General features: G+C 35.1%; 1 long non-coding RNA gene across 6 annotated transcripts in view; it reads right to left on the reverse strand.

Moving 5' to 3' along the window:
• Positions 1–17,075, reverse strand: part of LOC116660672 — a 449,791-nt gene that overhangs the window by 252,718 nt on the left and 179,998 nt on the right. For all 6 annotated transcript variants that reach the window (XR_004316275.1, XR_004316277.1, XR_004316264.1 and 3 more), the window contains one exon: positions 472–605. This is a non-coding gene — a long non-coding RNA (uncharacterized LOC116660672). The remainder of the gene's footprint in view (positions 1–471; positions 606–17,075) is intronic.

Genomic DNA, 17,075 nt, shown 5'->3' on the forward strand with positions numbered 1-17,075 from the left:
TTTTTCCCCTAGCTGGCTGGAATGAAGATGGACCACAGAGCCATGTTGAAAGATATTTGTAAAAACACAGAAAAGCCTCCATCAGTCTGGGCTCCAGAATGGCTGTATGGAAGGGGATCCCTACCCCTTATTTACAATAGTGTAGTAATGTGAGCAAGAAGTTAGCTTGTATTGTGTAACACTTGTATTGTGTTTGAAACACTATAAATTTTGGGTCAATTTGTAACAGCTATTGGGTGACCCTAACTAATACAGATGGGGAAAAATGGAATTCTTTAAAAACAATTCAGGGAGTAGGATGAAAGCCTGAACAAGGCAGTGAGAGTGGACACAGAAAGATGCTACTTGTTCATGACTTAACCATTTCTCACCAATATACATTAGTCAGATATTTCTGCAATGTTGAGTAACAAATACTCACCCACCTCAATCAGTGGCTTATAACAACAAACATTGATTTTTCTTACTCACAAGTCAAGTCTGTAGATCAGTTGAGGGTTAGCTGATTTCTGCTGTGCTTAGCTGGGTTTGTCCTCAAAATGTCAGGTAGTTCAGGTCTGTCCTAAATGACTTATTCTGGAGCAGTCAGTGAACTGGAGAATTCTCTTTTCATGGCAATGGCAGAAGCACAAAGAGAGTAAAAAAAAAAAAAAAATACATGATTTTTCTTAAGACCTAGTTCAGAACTAGCACTCAATCACTTCCACCCACATTTCATTGTGAAAGCAAGTCATATGATCAACCCTAACATCAATAGGAAATTTAAGTGTAGTCCTGTCATATACAAGGGCAGGACTCATGGCAAGGAAAAGGAAGGAAGGAAAAATTGTGAGCAAAGGATACAAGATACTGCAAAGTGTATCTCAAGATTGTTCTCTTTTTGAAGCTTTCCACGATTATTCCAACTTACCTTATTCCTTTTATATCTATTATCAGTTATCACATTGCTCTGCTCATTTTATAGAAGGAGTTTGCTTTATTCTATTTACTTAAATGGCTAAGAAGCCTGCCATATACCTAGACATAAAAGTGACTAGCTAATGTCTTAAGGCTCAACAAGAAATACATGATGAAGTTTAAAGTACATGAATTTTTAAATGTCAGGAGGCATTAAGTTGGTGCTACTCCTGGGAAAGGAAAGTTAATATTAGATTAAGTCCACAAAGAAAGTTATCAGCAGAGAGTTCTGTAACTGTGAACAAAATTGGTATCTAAACGGTGAATATATAACTATGAATTTTGTGATGTAAAGCAATAAATTTAGTGTGCATATCTGCCAAGATAGGGCAGTGGGGCTCTATCCAGGGAACATGAAGGGGAAAATCTTGAAGTTATTTAATAAATTGGGCCAGGATAGAGAAGAAACAGGGAAGCCTCACTACCTACACCCAACCCCAAATATCTATAAATGGGAGTGTTTGAGAAAGAAAGGACAGTTCAATGAGAAGTAGTAATAAGCAGCCTAGATCCAGTAGTGTCAACAATAACAGAACCCAAGAGAGGCTCCAATCTGGAACCCTCACAGCAAGATCACATGATCAAGGTCCTAGATAAATATGAAACAGAAGCATGTGTTAGGATCCTTAACACAAGTAACCATTATAGTTTCTTTAAATACTTCACAGGGCTTATGTGAGTCTTAATCATAAGATAGGCTTAATATATATTGCAACATATCAATAAGTAATTAATTTAAAAAAATCACTTGGTTAGCCCTACAAGCAGCTATCTCAATGATTCACTGTGACTTAATTTTAAAAATTCCAAATGGCATTGCCCAACTACATTATTGATCTTACTCTGAATATCAGTATCAAATACTTTTTGCTGTTTCCTTCAACATGAAATCTATTTCAAGGATCCAAAGAAATGTTTGAGAATAATTAAAATAACAAGATAACAATAATTACTTAAAAATTAGATTTTACATTAAAATATGACATAAATATAAAAAGATAAAAAATAGATAATGTAATTTAAACATGTATACTTTGTATACTATGGATTCTTTGTAAATCATGTATATTTTGTATTTTTTGTCTACTAGCCTTGACATATAAAATCTTTCTATAAAGAAAAAAAAAAGAACACATCAACAGAAACATGAGTAAGGATGCTAATAGGCAACTGATGAAACAAAAAATAATATACTGGTCATTTTATAGAAGGAGTTATAATGGGCTACATTAGTAATAAAAAGAAAATGCTCCTGAGAATGAAATAGTATTTTTTACTTCCTAAATTAATAGGCTTTACAAATAATGTTTAGATTTAGCAAGGGTCTAGGGAATTAGGCATGTGCTACCAAGGGATAGTCTATATGCATCCTTTTTGTTTACCTAATTTTACTTTAAGTAGGTTAATTTAAAGAAACAATTCCAAATGGGAACAAAATTTTAGTTATAAGCATGTTTACCACAGTGCTCTTTTTAATAGAAAAAAGGAGAAACAACATGTGTCCAACAGTAGAGAATTGATTAGATAAGATATATTATATCTATATAATGAATTTCAAAGATGGAAAAAGATTCACACCACATTTTTGAAGGGGGTAAATTTCAAAACAATATTATAGTATAACCCTTTCTTTAAAGAGTATCTTTCTCTTAAAAAGTAGAGGAGTACAAACTAAACTGTTAAAAGTTATAATTTCTAGGAGATTGGAATATATATGGTACAAATTTTCTTATTTTGTTTATCAAAATTTCAAATATCCTATGATGAATTTGTATCTTTTTGCCACTAGAAACATATTGAATGTCATTTTAAAATAAAAATTTTCAAAAAGATGTCTAAAATACAGTCTAAAAGATGATTTTGCAAATCATTTTTAGCAGTGGAATAAGGGTATAATCTTTAAAAATTACTATCTTAAAAGAACAACACTCATTAAAAAATATAAATTCTGAGATGATAAATAAAATGTATTACTTGAAAACCAATATTTCTACTTAATTAACTAGCTTATTAAAAGCTGGGTATTGATGAGATGAAATAGTCCTCTTCCTGAAGAAAAACAAGCACACTGGCTATGATGCCAGAAAATAAGAATTCAGAAGGCAGAAGTTTCCTAGAAGTGTGCTTATATTTAAAATTACATAAATATATTCTCTTGCCTGATTGTGTTTATTAAATTTGGTCCCTATTGTCCACCTCCAGAAAAAAGGGTCAAAGTCTTACCAAATCTGTCTAGCACTGTTGTATTCCAAGGTGTAACACGTATCTGCAAACACTGATTTTGCCATATATTTGCAACATGCTTTATAAATTATAAAGTACTTTTATATACATTTCATATCCCCCAAAGCAATTTTTATTTTTAGCCTGGAAGTATAAGAAAGAATAGAAAAGAAAGAATAACAATTTCAACCAGTGCTTAGCTCCAATATCACAAGCATTTATAAATAATTATTGGCTGTTTTCTGTAGATAAGATATCTTACAAAGAAATACCTCCTCCTGGACTGAATATTCTGTGTGAAATGAAACTTGGTCTTTAGTCTGCTGGGCAACCCTCTATCACTCCATCTTACTGCAATTACTTTCTTTTCTGTTTCCTCTCCCAAACTATCAGTCCTGTAAGTCTTATTCATGTTTGTTGCCTAACATTTAACAGAGTACCAGGCGTATGTAAAATAAACAAGATTATACTATATAGCACAGGGAAATATATACAAGATCTTTTGGTAGCTCACAGTGAAAAAAAATTGACAATGAATATATGTATGTTCATGTACAACTGAAAAATTATGCTCTACACTGGAAATTGATACATTGTAAACTGACTATAACTCAATTAAAAAAATGTTAAAAAAAAAATAACAGAGTACCTGGCCTCTAGTAAATACAAAACCAATGCTTTTTGAATGCTGAAAGAATGACACTTGTTTGAAACAATTAAATCAATGTTTTCTATATAATATGTCAATTATATTTCAGTAAAGCTAGAAAAAAAAATCACTGTTTTAGCAATTGTTATTAAATTGATTTATTAATTGATTGGCATTTCTTTCCTAATGATTTGAAGTGTGTTCAAAATACTAGCTGAGGTATCAGTAAAGCTCAGTAGAAAAGCTACTAACAACGTAGACACAGTAACATCCACAGGATCTCTCTGTTGTTTCACAAGATTTGTTTTTTCCAAGTCTAATGTATAGAAAGCTGTTTCAACTCTACAACCTCTGGTCCTTGATAGATATACTGTGTTTTCTCCTCTGGTGTTGAATTTCAGCTCTGAACATTATAAGGTGTCCCCATAGGTTGATTTACCAAAATAGGCAAAGTTGTTTTCATTAAACTTAAAGCTTCTTTTTCTTAATAATCCATCTCTTGCCTAGAGAAGCATTATTGACCTAAGGCTGCCACATTTCCATAAGAATTCAAACTTCCTTTGGTGTGAATTTAGAATGATGAATAATTTCTAATATATCACAAATGTAGAGGCATGATTGTCAACTATAGTTAAGGGAGATCACTTCAGTTTAAATTCAAGATGTTGATTCTTTTTCAAGTGAAAATTTTCTAGCTATTAGCAATCATCTGGGCTTCAGTTTGTTGAATGGGTCTCAGATCCTTTCCTAAAACCAATTTTTAATAAAGAAATTACCAGACCTTAATTATTCAATCTATGGAAAATATGAAAGGGAGGCCCACTTTACCAAATTTGCAGGTTTCTCCATGGTAGGCTGAACTTCTATAAAGTCAAACATTAACATTTTAAATCAATTATAATCGAGTTGTCACTGATCACTGTCTCACAAAATGAGAGGGATAAATTTTTCTAATTCCTTTGGTAGAAAACTCAGGCATATACCATAATATTCAAGTGCTTTCTTCATAGAAATAAAATTTGCAATTTGAGTGAATCCACTATGGCCAACCTGCTTTAATCAATATCAGATGAGAACTTTTAAAACACTCTTGTCTGTGACGCTCCCTATTTCAGGGTTAAAAGTCACCCTAAACTAGCTGAAAATATAACTTCAGTCATATATAAAAAGATTTATCCTATCTGTATTTTATCTCATATATTCCCAGGGGACAGGGAATTCACTTCCCTAGATAATACCATGGAAAGCTGATTTTTCCCGTTTAAGAAAATGTGATATAAATATGATTAAGACTGTAATCTAACTGCATAGATTAAACAAGATCTATTAAAATGGTTTTGACTTAGAAAATGTATTCCTGTTTTTATTTCATATACATACTCCAGCAAGAAGTCTTTTTTTTTTTTAATCAAATGAGTTACTTGCTATAATAATTCAGTCTTAAAATGGAGTGTGTGATGCTGAAGATACGCTGCTTGTCTGTTTGGTGCAGATTTTAGCATAAGGAAGGGGATGTCAAATATGATCTTTTCTATGAAGTAGTCTACTATGGAACATAGCTGTCCTCCAAATTATTTAAGGAAAAAAAAATCTTAATGAACTAACATGGGAGAAGGCTGTTTCCGTGGCAATTGAACTATCAGAAAACCCAAAGAACAGAGATTCTTTCTCTAGCTAGTTTACGTAGTTCCATTTTTAACTCCTTGCTACTGGCTGTCAGAATCAACAGGAGCTCAAGCTATCCAAGTAAATGTTTACTTTCTAAAAAACACCAAGAAATATATCATGATCCAGTTATTATTTCTTGAAAAGATGACCATTACTCCCTGAGAGAGGAGAAGAAAAAGGGAGAGATGAGAGAGATGCTTACAGTGTTTTGGGCAGAGTGCAGTGAATATTCAGGAAGATACAACGTAACTCCTCAGTTGTGTTTAACAAACATGTACTGATGCCAACTATTTAGGCAACACCAAGACAAGAAGGAAAGCTGGTCTAGACCTCAAGAAATTCAGAGTTTAGCCCAGGAGGCTAACAGGTAAAGAGAAAATTCCTATACCCTCTTGAAGTCTATGATAGTGATGCAACCAGGGGCCTGGGGAGCACAGAAGAGGACCACTAATCCTGCCTGGGGTTGGACTGGGAGTTGCAATGGAGCTGAAGCCTATTCAGGTTTAAAGGATGAGTTGGAGCTAGATAAGTCAATAAGAATGGACAGGGCACAGGAGGGATCTGGATGGATATGAGCAAAGGGGAAGCAGAATGGTTTGTATGGGAAAAACTCTAAGAAGTTAGCTTTTACTAATGCAGTTAGTTATTACTGTATCAAGTGTGAAAATATGGCCAGAAATGAGTTTGGACAGAAAAATGAACGAGCCTGTGACATAGAAGGATATGTGACTTCGGATTTTTTTTTAGATGAGATGCTATTAAGGGTTTGTATTACCTTTTTTGGTAATGGTAATAACAATGTAAGACATTACAGTGGTAACTATAGCTGCCTTTTATTAAGGACTTCCTATACAATAGACACAGAATTAGCACTTTACATAATATTATCTAATTTAATCTTTATCTAACCTGTGAGGTAGATTCTATTATTCTCCTTTGTAAAATAAATGTTTGACCAACTCATCAAATTTTGATATTCCATTGGGAGAGCTAAATACTTATTTTCCCAAACTCCTTAGGTAGGGGTAGCCATGTGACACACTGCTTTCCAAAGAGGCATAAGTAGAAATCTGAGTTCTTAGAGAAGATTTGGCTTTTCTGATAAGACGTAAAAAAAGAAAGACAGCAATGACTGTTGCTGCCCCTTCCGTCTTCTTCCTGCCTTGAATACAATGAAATGTCTGGAGTTGCTGCAATCAATTTGCTACCCTGAGGTAAAAGAATTCAGGAATGGTCTAGAGAATGGTAGAAAAACTGGCCTTGAATTCATCAAGATCCTGCACCAAAATTAGCAGCTGCTTACCACTGAACTTCTATATGGGTGGGGAAAATAAGTCCATTGATAGCTGGGAGTTTTGTTACATACAGCTGTAAGTTCTCCCATTTGATACATCTCTTTTATGGAAGAGGAAAATAAGGTTCCAACTAATTAATAAGTTGCCCAAGGTCATGCTTTTAGCAAATGGTACAGTCAGGAGTCCAAATCAAGTTTGACTTTTAAAGTTTGGGCTCTTAAACATCTCCACATATCAGTACTTTTTCCTCATTCTTTTCCTTGAAAAAGGACAAAGTAGAAGGTAAATTCCTTCCCAGATAACAGAAAAAAGAATATTCAGAGTGAAGAAAGGGAAAATTTAAGAAGAGAAAGTCTGAAAACTCACTTTAATAACCATTGGGTTTTGGCCTCAATAAAAGGGAAAAGGAGACAAAACTGAGTAGAGAAATATCTCCTCCACCCCGAGTACCCTCACCTATCAAAAGACTTTTCCATCAAGTTTCCTTCCCTTCTTTTCTCAGTGGGAAATACAGGACTGCTAGCTTAAGGTATTGCTCTTCTCTGGGAAATAAGAAATTTAATGAGCATGTTGGCAATGTCTTATAATTAGGACACAAACTACAACCTTGATGCTTAAGTTATTTATTCATGTAAATATTTACTGAATTATTATTTTTTTACAGTGATGAAGGAAGAAGAACCTAAGATCTTGGTAGGGGAATAGATTTATCCTTCAAGTGATTTATGCTTCCCACCAATCTCCATCAACAAAGTTTGCTTTTACAATGCATTTATACAGCACAATGTATTTTTCTTTCTTTTTTTTTTTTGGTGGGCAAAGGTAATTACAGTACCATGTATTAAGTATATAATGTCTCACCTCAGGGCATATTAAGTATAAAATGACTTACCTAGGGGCATTTATACCTTAAATGTCACCTCTCATTCTGGAATAAGTTGTCTACCAATATATACCAAAAAATAGGAAACTATATTGCTGGGAAGGAAGTCCTTTGTAGCATTCTTTTTTTTTTTTTCAGCATTCTTAAAATCACAATAGGTAGACAGTTTTCTAATTAGAGGTAAGAAAAGCTCCAGGTTGACTCATCATTTGAGTCAGTAGAGTATTTCATACTATAATGTAAGAGATTACTATACTATGACATCATTTCTATAACTCCAACATGGTTACCTACAGTTCAGTTTTGTAAGATATGCCTCACCCTGGCTGCTCATAGAATTTTCCTTTACTTGTTTTACCAGAGTAACAAAAAGAGCCCAAAGGTCAGCAGTTATGTAGAATGACACCTGCCTTACATTTATAAAATCCAATAACAGTAAAAGATAAACTTGGCAAGTGACTGAGCAAATATCAAGAATGTTTTCAAACACGTCTGCCCTGGGGTTCCAGCACCTGGATCTACCTCACCACAAGGAAAACCCTATTCTTCAGGAGAAAGGTGTCAACCACATCTTGAGTGAATATATAAACATTTTTTTTTGAACCAACAAGTTAAATTTAGCCTATGTAACATACACAGATGACACACTTACTTTTCACATGTACTTCAATTTTTAAGTCTTTTCAGAAATATTATTGGAAAGAATCCAAATGTATTTTATCAGAATAGTGCATAAAAATTAAACTGAAAAATTATCCTTCCAAAGGAGAAAAAAATTCATATAAAAAGTAAAGGCCATTTCTCTTTTGAAAAGAGAATTAATGTAATTATTGTTTGACAAAATCTCACATTTTCTCACTAGCATTAGGTCTAATGAACACAGCTCAGCTTTGAGGATTCAGCTCTGCTGCAGCTTGGCTGTGGAGCTACAATGTCAAAACTGGCCTAAATGTCTACTTTCAGGCAATATGCAATATTACAGAGAAGTTATTTAATTAGAAGAAGGAAATAGTTCTCAATATCAATAAAAGAATGACCATATGAAAAGCAAGGTGAGCACGGTAATTTAGTAAATTATTGTTCTAAAATGAATAAGCTTTGCTTCTTAAAATCCTCTTGAAAGTCTTATTACTACACATTCCTTTTATTAGTATTTTTATAGTACACTTAAATAGTTCTGTGTGGTCTGCAGGATAAAACCAAAGTCCTTTGTGTGGCAGTGCAGTCACTGCTTACCTATCAAACCACCCTTCTCACCATTTATCCTTTGCCTTCTTACATTTAAAACCTCAGCCATGCTATTCCTAGTCTTTTGAGGAATCTCCATACTGTTTTCCACAGTGGCTGCACCAAACTGCATTCCCACCAGCAGTGTAGGAGGGTTCCCTTTTCTCCACAGCCTCTCCAGCATTTGTCATTTGTGGATTTTTGAATGATGGCCATTCTGACTGGTGTGAGGTGATACCTCATTGTAGTTTTGATTTGCATTTATCTGATAATTAGTGATACCGAGCATTTTCTCACGTGTTTATTGATCATTTGTATGTCTTCCTTGGAGAATTGCTTGTTTAGGTCTTTTGCCCATTTTTGGATTGGGTTGTTTGTTTTTTTCTTATTAAGTCCTATGAACTGCTTATATATTCTGGAGATCAAGCTTTTGTCGGTTTCATTTGCAAAAATTTTCTCCCATTCCGTAGGTTGTCTTTTTGTTTTACTTATGGTTTCCTTTGCTGTGCAGAAGCTTGTAAGTTTCATTAGGTCCCATTTGTTTATTCTTGCTTTTAATTCTATTGCTTGAGTAGACTTCTAGGAGAAAATTTTTGAGATGGATGTCAGATAATGTTTTGCCTATATTTTCTTCAAGGAGGTTTATTGTATCTTGTCTTATGTTTAAGTCTTTGATCCATTTTGAGTTGATTTTTGTGTATGGTGTAAGGGAGTGTTCTAGCTTCATTGCTTTACATGCTGCTGTCCAGTTTTCTCAACACCATTTGCTGAAGAGACTGTCTTTATTCCATTGTTTATTCTTGCCTCCTTTGTCAAAGATTAGTTGACCAAAAGTTTGTGGGTTCATTTCTGTGCTCTCTATTCTGTTCCATTGGTCTATATGTATGTTTTTGTACCAATACCATGCTGTCTTGATGACGATAGCTCTATAGTATTGTCTGAAGTCTGGGAGAGTTATTCCTCCAGCCTCTTTCTTTCTCTTCGGTAATGCTTTGGCAATTCTAGGTCTCTGATGGTTCCATATAAATTTTATTATGATTTGTTCTAGTTCTGTGAAATATGTCCTGGGTAATTAGATAGGGATTGCATTAAATCTGTAGATTGCCCTGGGCAGTGTGACTATTTTAACAATATTGATTCTTTCCAATCCAAGAGCATGGGATATCTTTCCATTTTTTAAAGTCTTCAGGAATCCCGCTCCTGGGCATATATCTAGAAGGAACCCTACTTCAAAATGAAACCTGCACCCCAATGTTCACAGCAGCACTATTTACAATAGCCAAGACATGGAAACAGCCTAAATGTCCATCAACAGATGACTGGATAAAGAAGTTGTGGTATATTTACACAATGGAATACTACTCAGCCATAAAAACCGACAACATAACACCATTTGCAGCAACATGGATGCGCCTGGAGAATGTCATTCTAAGTGAAGTAAGCCAGAAAGAGAAAGAAAAATACCATATGAGATCGCTCATATGTGGAATCTAACAAACAAACAAACAAACAAAGCATAAATACAAAACAGAAGTAGACCCATAGACATAGAATACAAACTTGTGGTTGCCAAGGGAGCAGAGGGTGGGAAGGGATAGACGGCATTTCAAAATTGTAGAATAGATAAACAAGATTATACTGTATAGCACAGGGAAATATATACAAGATCTTATGGTAGCTCACAGAGAAAAAAATGTGACAATAAATATATATATGTTCATGTATAACTGAAAAATTGTGCTCTACACTGGAATTTGACACAACATTGTAAAATGATTATAAATCAATAAAAAATGTTAAAAAATAAAATAAAATAAAACCTCAGCCATGCTGAACAGCTTTTAGTTCCCCAAAAAGGCAATAACTCCAAGCTTTATTCACGATTTTTCTCTGCCTGGAAGTCTTATCCTCTTCTTGACCATCTGGTGAACTTGCATTCATCTCACCTCTCAATTAAAATACTCTCTCCTCAATGTAAAGCCTCCCCGAGGGGACTGGACTACACTTCCTCCTTAGTGTCCCTGCATTTTTTACACCATTTTATTACAATTATTCTGATACTGTATTATAATTGTTCTTTCCATGTATGTCTTCCAACTAGACAAATACAAGAGTCATTCCTTTTCATCTTTATATTATCTAATACCTAGTATCATATTTCACAGATACTATGGACATAACTTATACTTGTTAAATAAACGAACCTTTAGAATTTTTTCAACCATTTTTTGGTTGTATTAGATGTGTTTACTATATAAACATTTATCAAGAATCATGAAGGGCCCCTGAGATTTTATCCTTCTTACAAAGTAATAAGTTTACCAACCAGTCTCATAGATGCTGGTGGAAGAAAACAAGACTCCAGGGTAGAGGACAAATCATACAATAATAGAAATAGTCAGAGTACCAGAATTTTATGCATCAGTTTCCCTTGCCTCAATTCCCACAAGGGTAACACAAATGGGTCCAGATGGATCCTCATCTTCCATAATACAAGAAGAAAATCCTGAGCTTAGGGAACCCAAATATTTTATTGTAGAAAGTAAGCATGCATGTCTTTTGCTCCAGAGTGAAACATTCCCAAGGCGATTCACTGTACAAACATCTTTAGAGAGTTAGTCTAGAACAAAAGAAGTCAGTTCTTCTGCTTGCAAGGTGTGCAGAAATATGATACCCAATGAGAATTTTCTCCAAGCAACATTCATGAAAAAGGACAAATATCTGTGCACAGGATCCATCTAATCTCACTTACATACTCAGAGGAAACCTTCTTCCACATCCCAAGGATGCTGTAGTTTAAATAAATCCTTTGATTTACATCACTTCTTGTATTTCCCAATAATTACCTTGGATGAGTCTAGATTCTATTATAACTGTGGCAGAGATATTTACAGCTCACTGGATATCTGTGTGCTCCTCGTATTTCCCAGTACCATTGTAGTTAGGTGGAGACACATGATGAGTTCTGCCCAATGGACTATATGTAGAAATGGCTTTTAACACTCTAAGAACAAAGGAGAGAGGGCATGAGTTCTCTGTCCTCTCACTTCCTTTGAAGTGCAAATTACAAGGTCCTGTACTGTGATGCTAGATTCTGTTAGCCTAAGTGACTATGTGGATCAGAGCTCTTCTGTTGACCAGTGCCAGACATGTAACTTGAGTGAGAAATAAGATTCTATTCTTTTAAGCCACTGAGTCTTCAAGATTAATCTGTTTTCATATCATAATATAGTGTATCTTGAATAATACAGCAGCTCCTTGTCTTACAAGGGTGCCAGTATTTGAAGAACAAAGATTTTATTATTTTGAATTAATTACAATAGACTTTCCACTGATAAAATTAAATAAGCTTCTATGGAGCTATGAAAAATACTGATGAAATATTGATGAATCTAATTAACTTCTTTAAAAATATAACCACTTCTTCTATAAACATCTATCTACAATAGTTGTTAATATTATGAAAGGTATTAAAATGTCTAATAAAAATGTTTCTACATAAAAGAGTTCTAATGTAAAATTATAAGCAGTCTGCTTTTCCATTTGACTCACAAACTACATAGATAAAGGTCTCTATTGTGAATTGATTCATCAATATGTCATTCAGTTTTTATTCTCTAATTCACACAGGCCCCTCGGCATAAGGACCTAAAAAAATGCTATAAGAAATGTTAAAATTCAGTGGTTTTTCTGTCTATTTAATGACTGGATGGCTTATGGAAATTCTACTTTTCATTCATAAATTCAGAACCTATATTTGGCAAGATCCACAACTTTCCTTAATTCCTTGTCTGAAACAGCCTTTAGAGGTCTCCCTTTGTGGAATCAGAGAGGAAGCATCAAACAAAATTGGAGGAACTGGAAAGGAGGGAGGAAAGGAATTAACAATTTCAATATGATTTCCATTGGTTTACAGAAAAGTTAAGAAAAAGTGATATCCTCTCAGTTATATAGATGAAGAAACTAAAGGTGAAGAGAAGTTTATGTATTTTCCCAAACGCTAACAAGTGGTAGGTTGAGATTTGAACTAGCCTTTTTCATTATACTATCTTCCCTTAAAAAAAAAAAAACAACTATAGTGCCTATATAAAAAAGATGTTTGTGGTGAATCTTGGAGATTTCAGCAGAGGAGGCTTCAGGGGTAAAAGAAGCAAAAGAGCATAGCATCCATCAGATGGGCATCATTACATGCAATAGAGTGTAAAATGTTTAAAGTGATATAGAGAATGGTTACGCTTCAAAAACTAGATCAGGACTATTCTATTGAAGACTCAGAATGTTTTACTGGGAAAGGCAGAGTATCTTTATTAGTCAATAGAGAACTAGTAAGAATTAGGAGAGGGGAAACTATATAATTTAAGCTGATGTTTGTAGATTACATTACTGGCCCCAATACTTCACTCCTGCTGTCACTCACCATTTGTCATGAGTTCCTATTACTAATGGGATGGTGTTTACTTCCCCATTCCTTGACTTTGCATTTGATTTCCTTTGTCTAACAAAATGAGATGGATATGACAGTGTACCATTTGTAAGCCAGACCCAAGAGGTCTTGGATATTCCTTAATGCCTACTCATACTTCAGCCATTGCTGGGAGAATAAGCCTTGGTTACACTGGTCCAAGGAAGATTAAAGACAAGTGAAGCAGAACTATCCCAGCTGAACCAAGCCTAGAGCCAACCCCCCAGACAACCTGCTGACACAGGAGAAAATTAAATGATTGCTGTTCTAAGTCATTGAGTTTTGGAATGAGTATTAGGAAACTAGGTCTGACTCCATCATGACAGAAGAAACAAGAGATTTGTGACTTTTGGCTTAAGAGAATAACTCAGATTTCATCTATCTGTATAATTTTACAAATATACATGACTAATTAAGAAGTCATTATAATATGCCAAGAAAGAGAAAACTATGACCTCAACTTGGAAGGAAGCACTGAAAGTGAACTTAAAAATCAAAACAAAACAAAACAAAACAAAAAAAAGACCAATACAAGAATCAATTGGAAGATGCTTATTGTTCATAGTTTGGACCTTTGAAAACGACTTTCCAAACTTTTAGCATATACTCTAAGACACATGATCATGACACTTGTGGATCTGCCTTCTAAAAGTCCTTTTTAAAATAGCATTTTCTGAGAATGATTGATGTGGAATCAATTGCACATACTTAAAGTAGATAATTTTATGACTTATGCTATATGTATATACCTCTAAACCATCATCATAATCAAGATAATAAACATATCCATCATTCCCTAGGGCTTCCTCAAGTGCCTTTGTAATTCATACCTGTGTTCATCTTTAAACCATACACTGATTTCTTTCTGAGTTCTTTCAATCAGCAGTATTTTTGAAATCCATCTATGTTGCTCAGTAGGATTTCATTAAATAAACACACCAAAATTTGTTCATCTACACACCAATAGACCGATATTTGAGTTGTTTCCAGGTTTTGGGTATCGTAAATAAAACTGCTACAAACAAACATGTACAAGTCTTTGTGCGGACAAATGCTTTCAGTTCTTTCGAGTAAATGCATAATAGTGCAGTGGCTATGTGGTATGATAGGTGTATGTAAAACTTTTTTTTTAATGCTGGTAAAACAAATCTAAACCACAGTAAGATGTCACTTCACACTGAGTTGGATAGCTATAATAAAAAAAAAAATGGAAAATAGGATTTCCGGTCAAGATGGCAGGGTAGTAGGACCACGAGCTCACCTCCTCTCACGATAACAACAAAACCACAACTGACTGGTAAACAACCATCCCTAGAAAAAGACTAGAATCTAGCAAAAAAGATCTTTAACTGGAAACATAAAAAGGGAACCACAGTGGGACAGTAGGAGGCACACACACACAATATAATTGGGTGCCCTACCCCCCTGGTGGCGACCCACAAGCTGGAGAAAAATTATATTGCAGAGGCCCTCCCACAGGAATGAGAACTCTGAATCCTACGTCAACTTTCCCAGCTGAGGATTCCAGCATTGAGAGGAAGAGCCTCCAGAACATCTGGTTTTGAAGGCCAGTGGGACTTAATTGGAGGAGATCCACAGGACTGTGCAGAGACTTCACTCTCTTGAGAAACGCACACAGAATCTCTCATGCACTGGGACCAAAAGCAGAGATAGTGATTTCATAGGAACCTGGGCCTGCTGGTTTTAGAAGTTCTCCTAGGGAGCTGGGGGCGGGGGGTAGCTGTGGATTACCCTGGGGACATTAAGGCTGGTGATGAACATTCGGGGAAGGTTCATCTACATGAGTTTTCCTGGAGGCTGACATCTTGCTTAGGTCATTGATGCCAAGCTCTGGCCCCACCCAACAGCCTATAGGCTTAAATGCTGTGATGCCTCAGGCCAAAAAACATACTAGGTAGGAACGCAGCCCCACCCATCAGCAGACTTCCTGAGTCCACCTCCACCTCTAGACATGCCCCCAGACATGGCCCTGCTCACCAGAGGGCCTGGACCCAGCTCCACCCAGCAGTGGGCAGGCACTGATCCCTCCTGCCAGGAAATCTGCACAACCCTCTAGTCCAGCCTTATCCACCAGGGGGCAGATACCAGAAATAAGAAAATAACAATCCCACAGCCTGTAGAAGGAGTCTGCAAATGGAGGCCAGACTCTACCCTGGGACTAGCTAGACCCTGGCCCTTGGATGATAAAAGGGGAGTACACTACTGGGACACATAAGATGTCTTATACAGAAGGCCATTTCTCCAAGGTTGAGAAACTAACTAACCTACATAAAAATACAAATAGAAATTTAGACAAAATGAGGTGGCAAAGGAATACATTTCAGGCAAAGGCACAAGATAAAGTCCTGGAAGAAGAAATAAGTGATGAGAAGATAGGCAATCTACCTGAGAAAGAGTTCAGAGTAATGATTGTAAAGATGATCAGAGAACTTGAGAGGAGAATAGATGCACAGAGTAAAAATTTTAGCAAAGAGTTAGAAAATATAAAGAACAACCAAACAGAGTTGAAGAATCTAATTACTGAAATGAATAACACACTAGAAGGAATCAAGAATAGACTAAATGAGGCAGAAGAACATATCAGTGAGCTAGAAGACAGAGTAGTGAAATCACTACTGCAGAACGAAAAAAAGAAAAAACAATGAAAAGAAATGAGGATTGTTTAAGAGACCTCTGGGACAACATGAAGTGCATTAATATTCACATATTAGGGGTCCCAGAAAGAGAAGAGAGAGAGAAAGGACCTGAGAAAATTTTTGAAAAGATAATAGTTGAAAACTTCCCTAACTTGGAAAAGGAAAAAGTCACCCAAGTCCAGGAAGCATAGAGTGTCCCATACAGGGTTAACCCAAAGAGGAACAAGCTGAGGCACATAGTAATTGAATTGACAAAAATTAAAGATAAGGGGAAAATATTAAAATCAGCAAAATAAAAGCAACAAATAGCATAAAGGGAAGTCCCACACAGTTATTAGTTGATTTTTCAGCAGAAATTCTACAGGCCAGAAGGGAGTGGCACAATATATTTAAAGTGATGAAAGGGAAAAACTACAACCAATAATACTCTATCCAGCAAGGTTCTCATTCAGATTTAATGGCAAAATTAAAAGTTTCACAGATAAGCAAAAGCTAAAAGAATTCAGCATCACCAAACCAGCTTTACAACAAGTGTTAAAGGAACTTCTCTAGGTAGAAAAGAAAAAGCCACAATTAGAAATAAGAAAATTACAAAATGGGAAAGTTCAGCAGCAAAGGCAAACATACAGTAAAGGTAGGAAATAATCCACACACAAACTAATAGGGAAGGTGAAAGACAAAAGTAGTAAAATCATCTGTATCCCAATAAGCAGTTAAAGGATACACAAAACAATTTGACATAAAATACGATATCAAAACCAGTAATCATGAGGGGAGGAGGGTATGAATGCAGGGTATCTAAAATGCATTTGAAATTAAGAGATCAGCAACTTAAAACAATCATGTATATATACAGACTTCTATACCAAAACCTCATGGTAACCGCAAACCAAAAATCTTTAATAGATATACACACAAGAAAGAAAGAGGAATTCAAATGTAATGCTGTAGTCATCAAACTACAAGAGAAGAGAACAAAAAGAAGAAAGAGAAAAAAAGACCTATAAAAACAAATCCAAAACAATTAACAAAGTGGCAGTAAGAACATACGTAT

This window comes from Camelus ferus, chromosome 3, assembly GCF_009834535.1.
Source record: "Camelus ferus isolate YT-003-E chromosome 3, BCGSAC_Cfer_1.0, whole genome shotgun sequence".
Lineage (NCBI taxonomy): Eukaryota > Metazoa > Chordata > Mammalia > Artiodactyla > Camelidae > Camelus > Camelus ferus.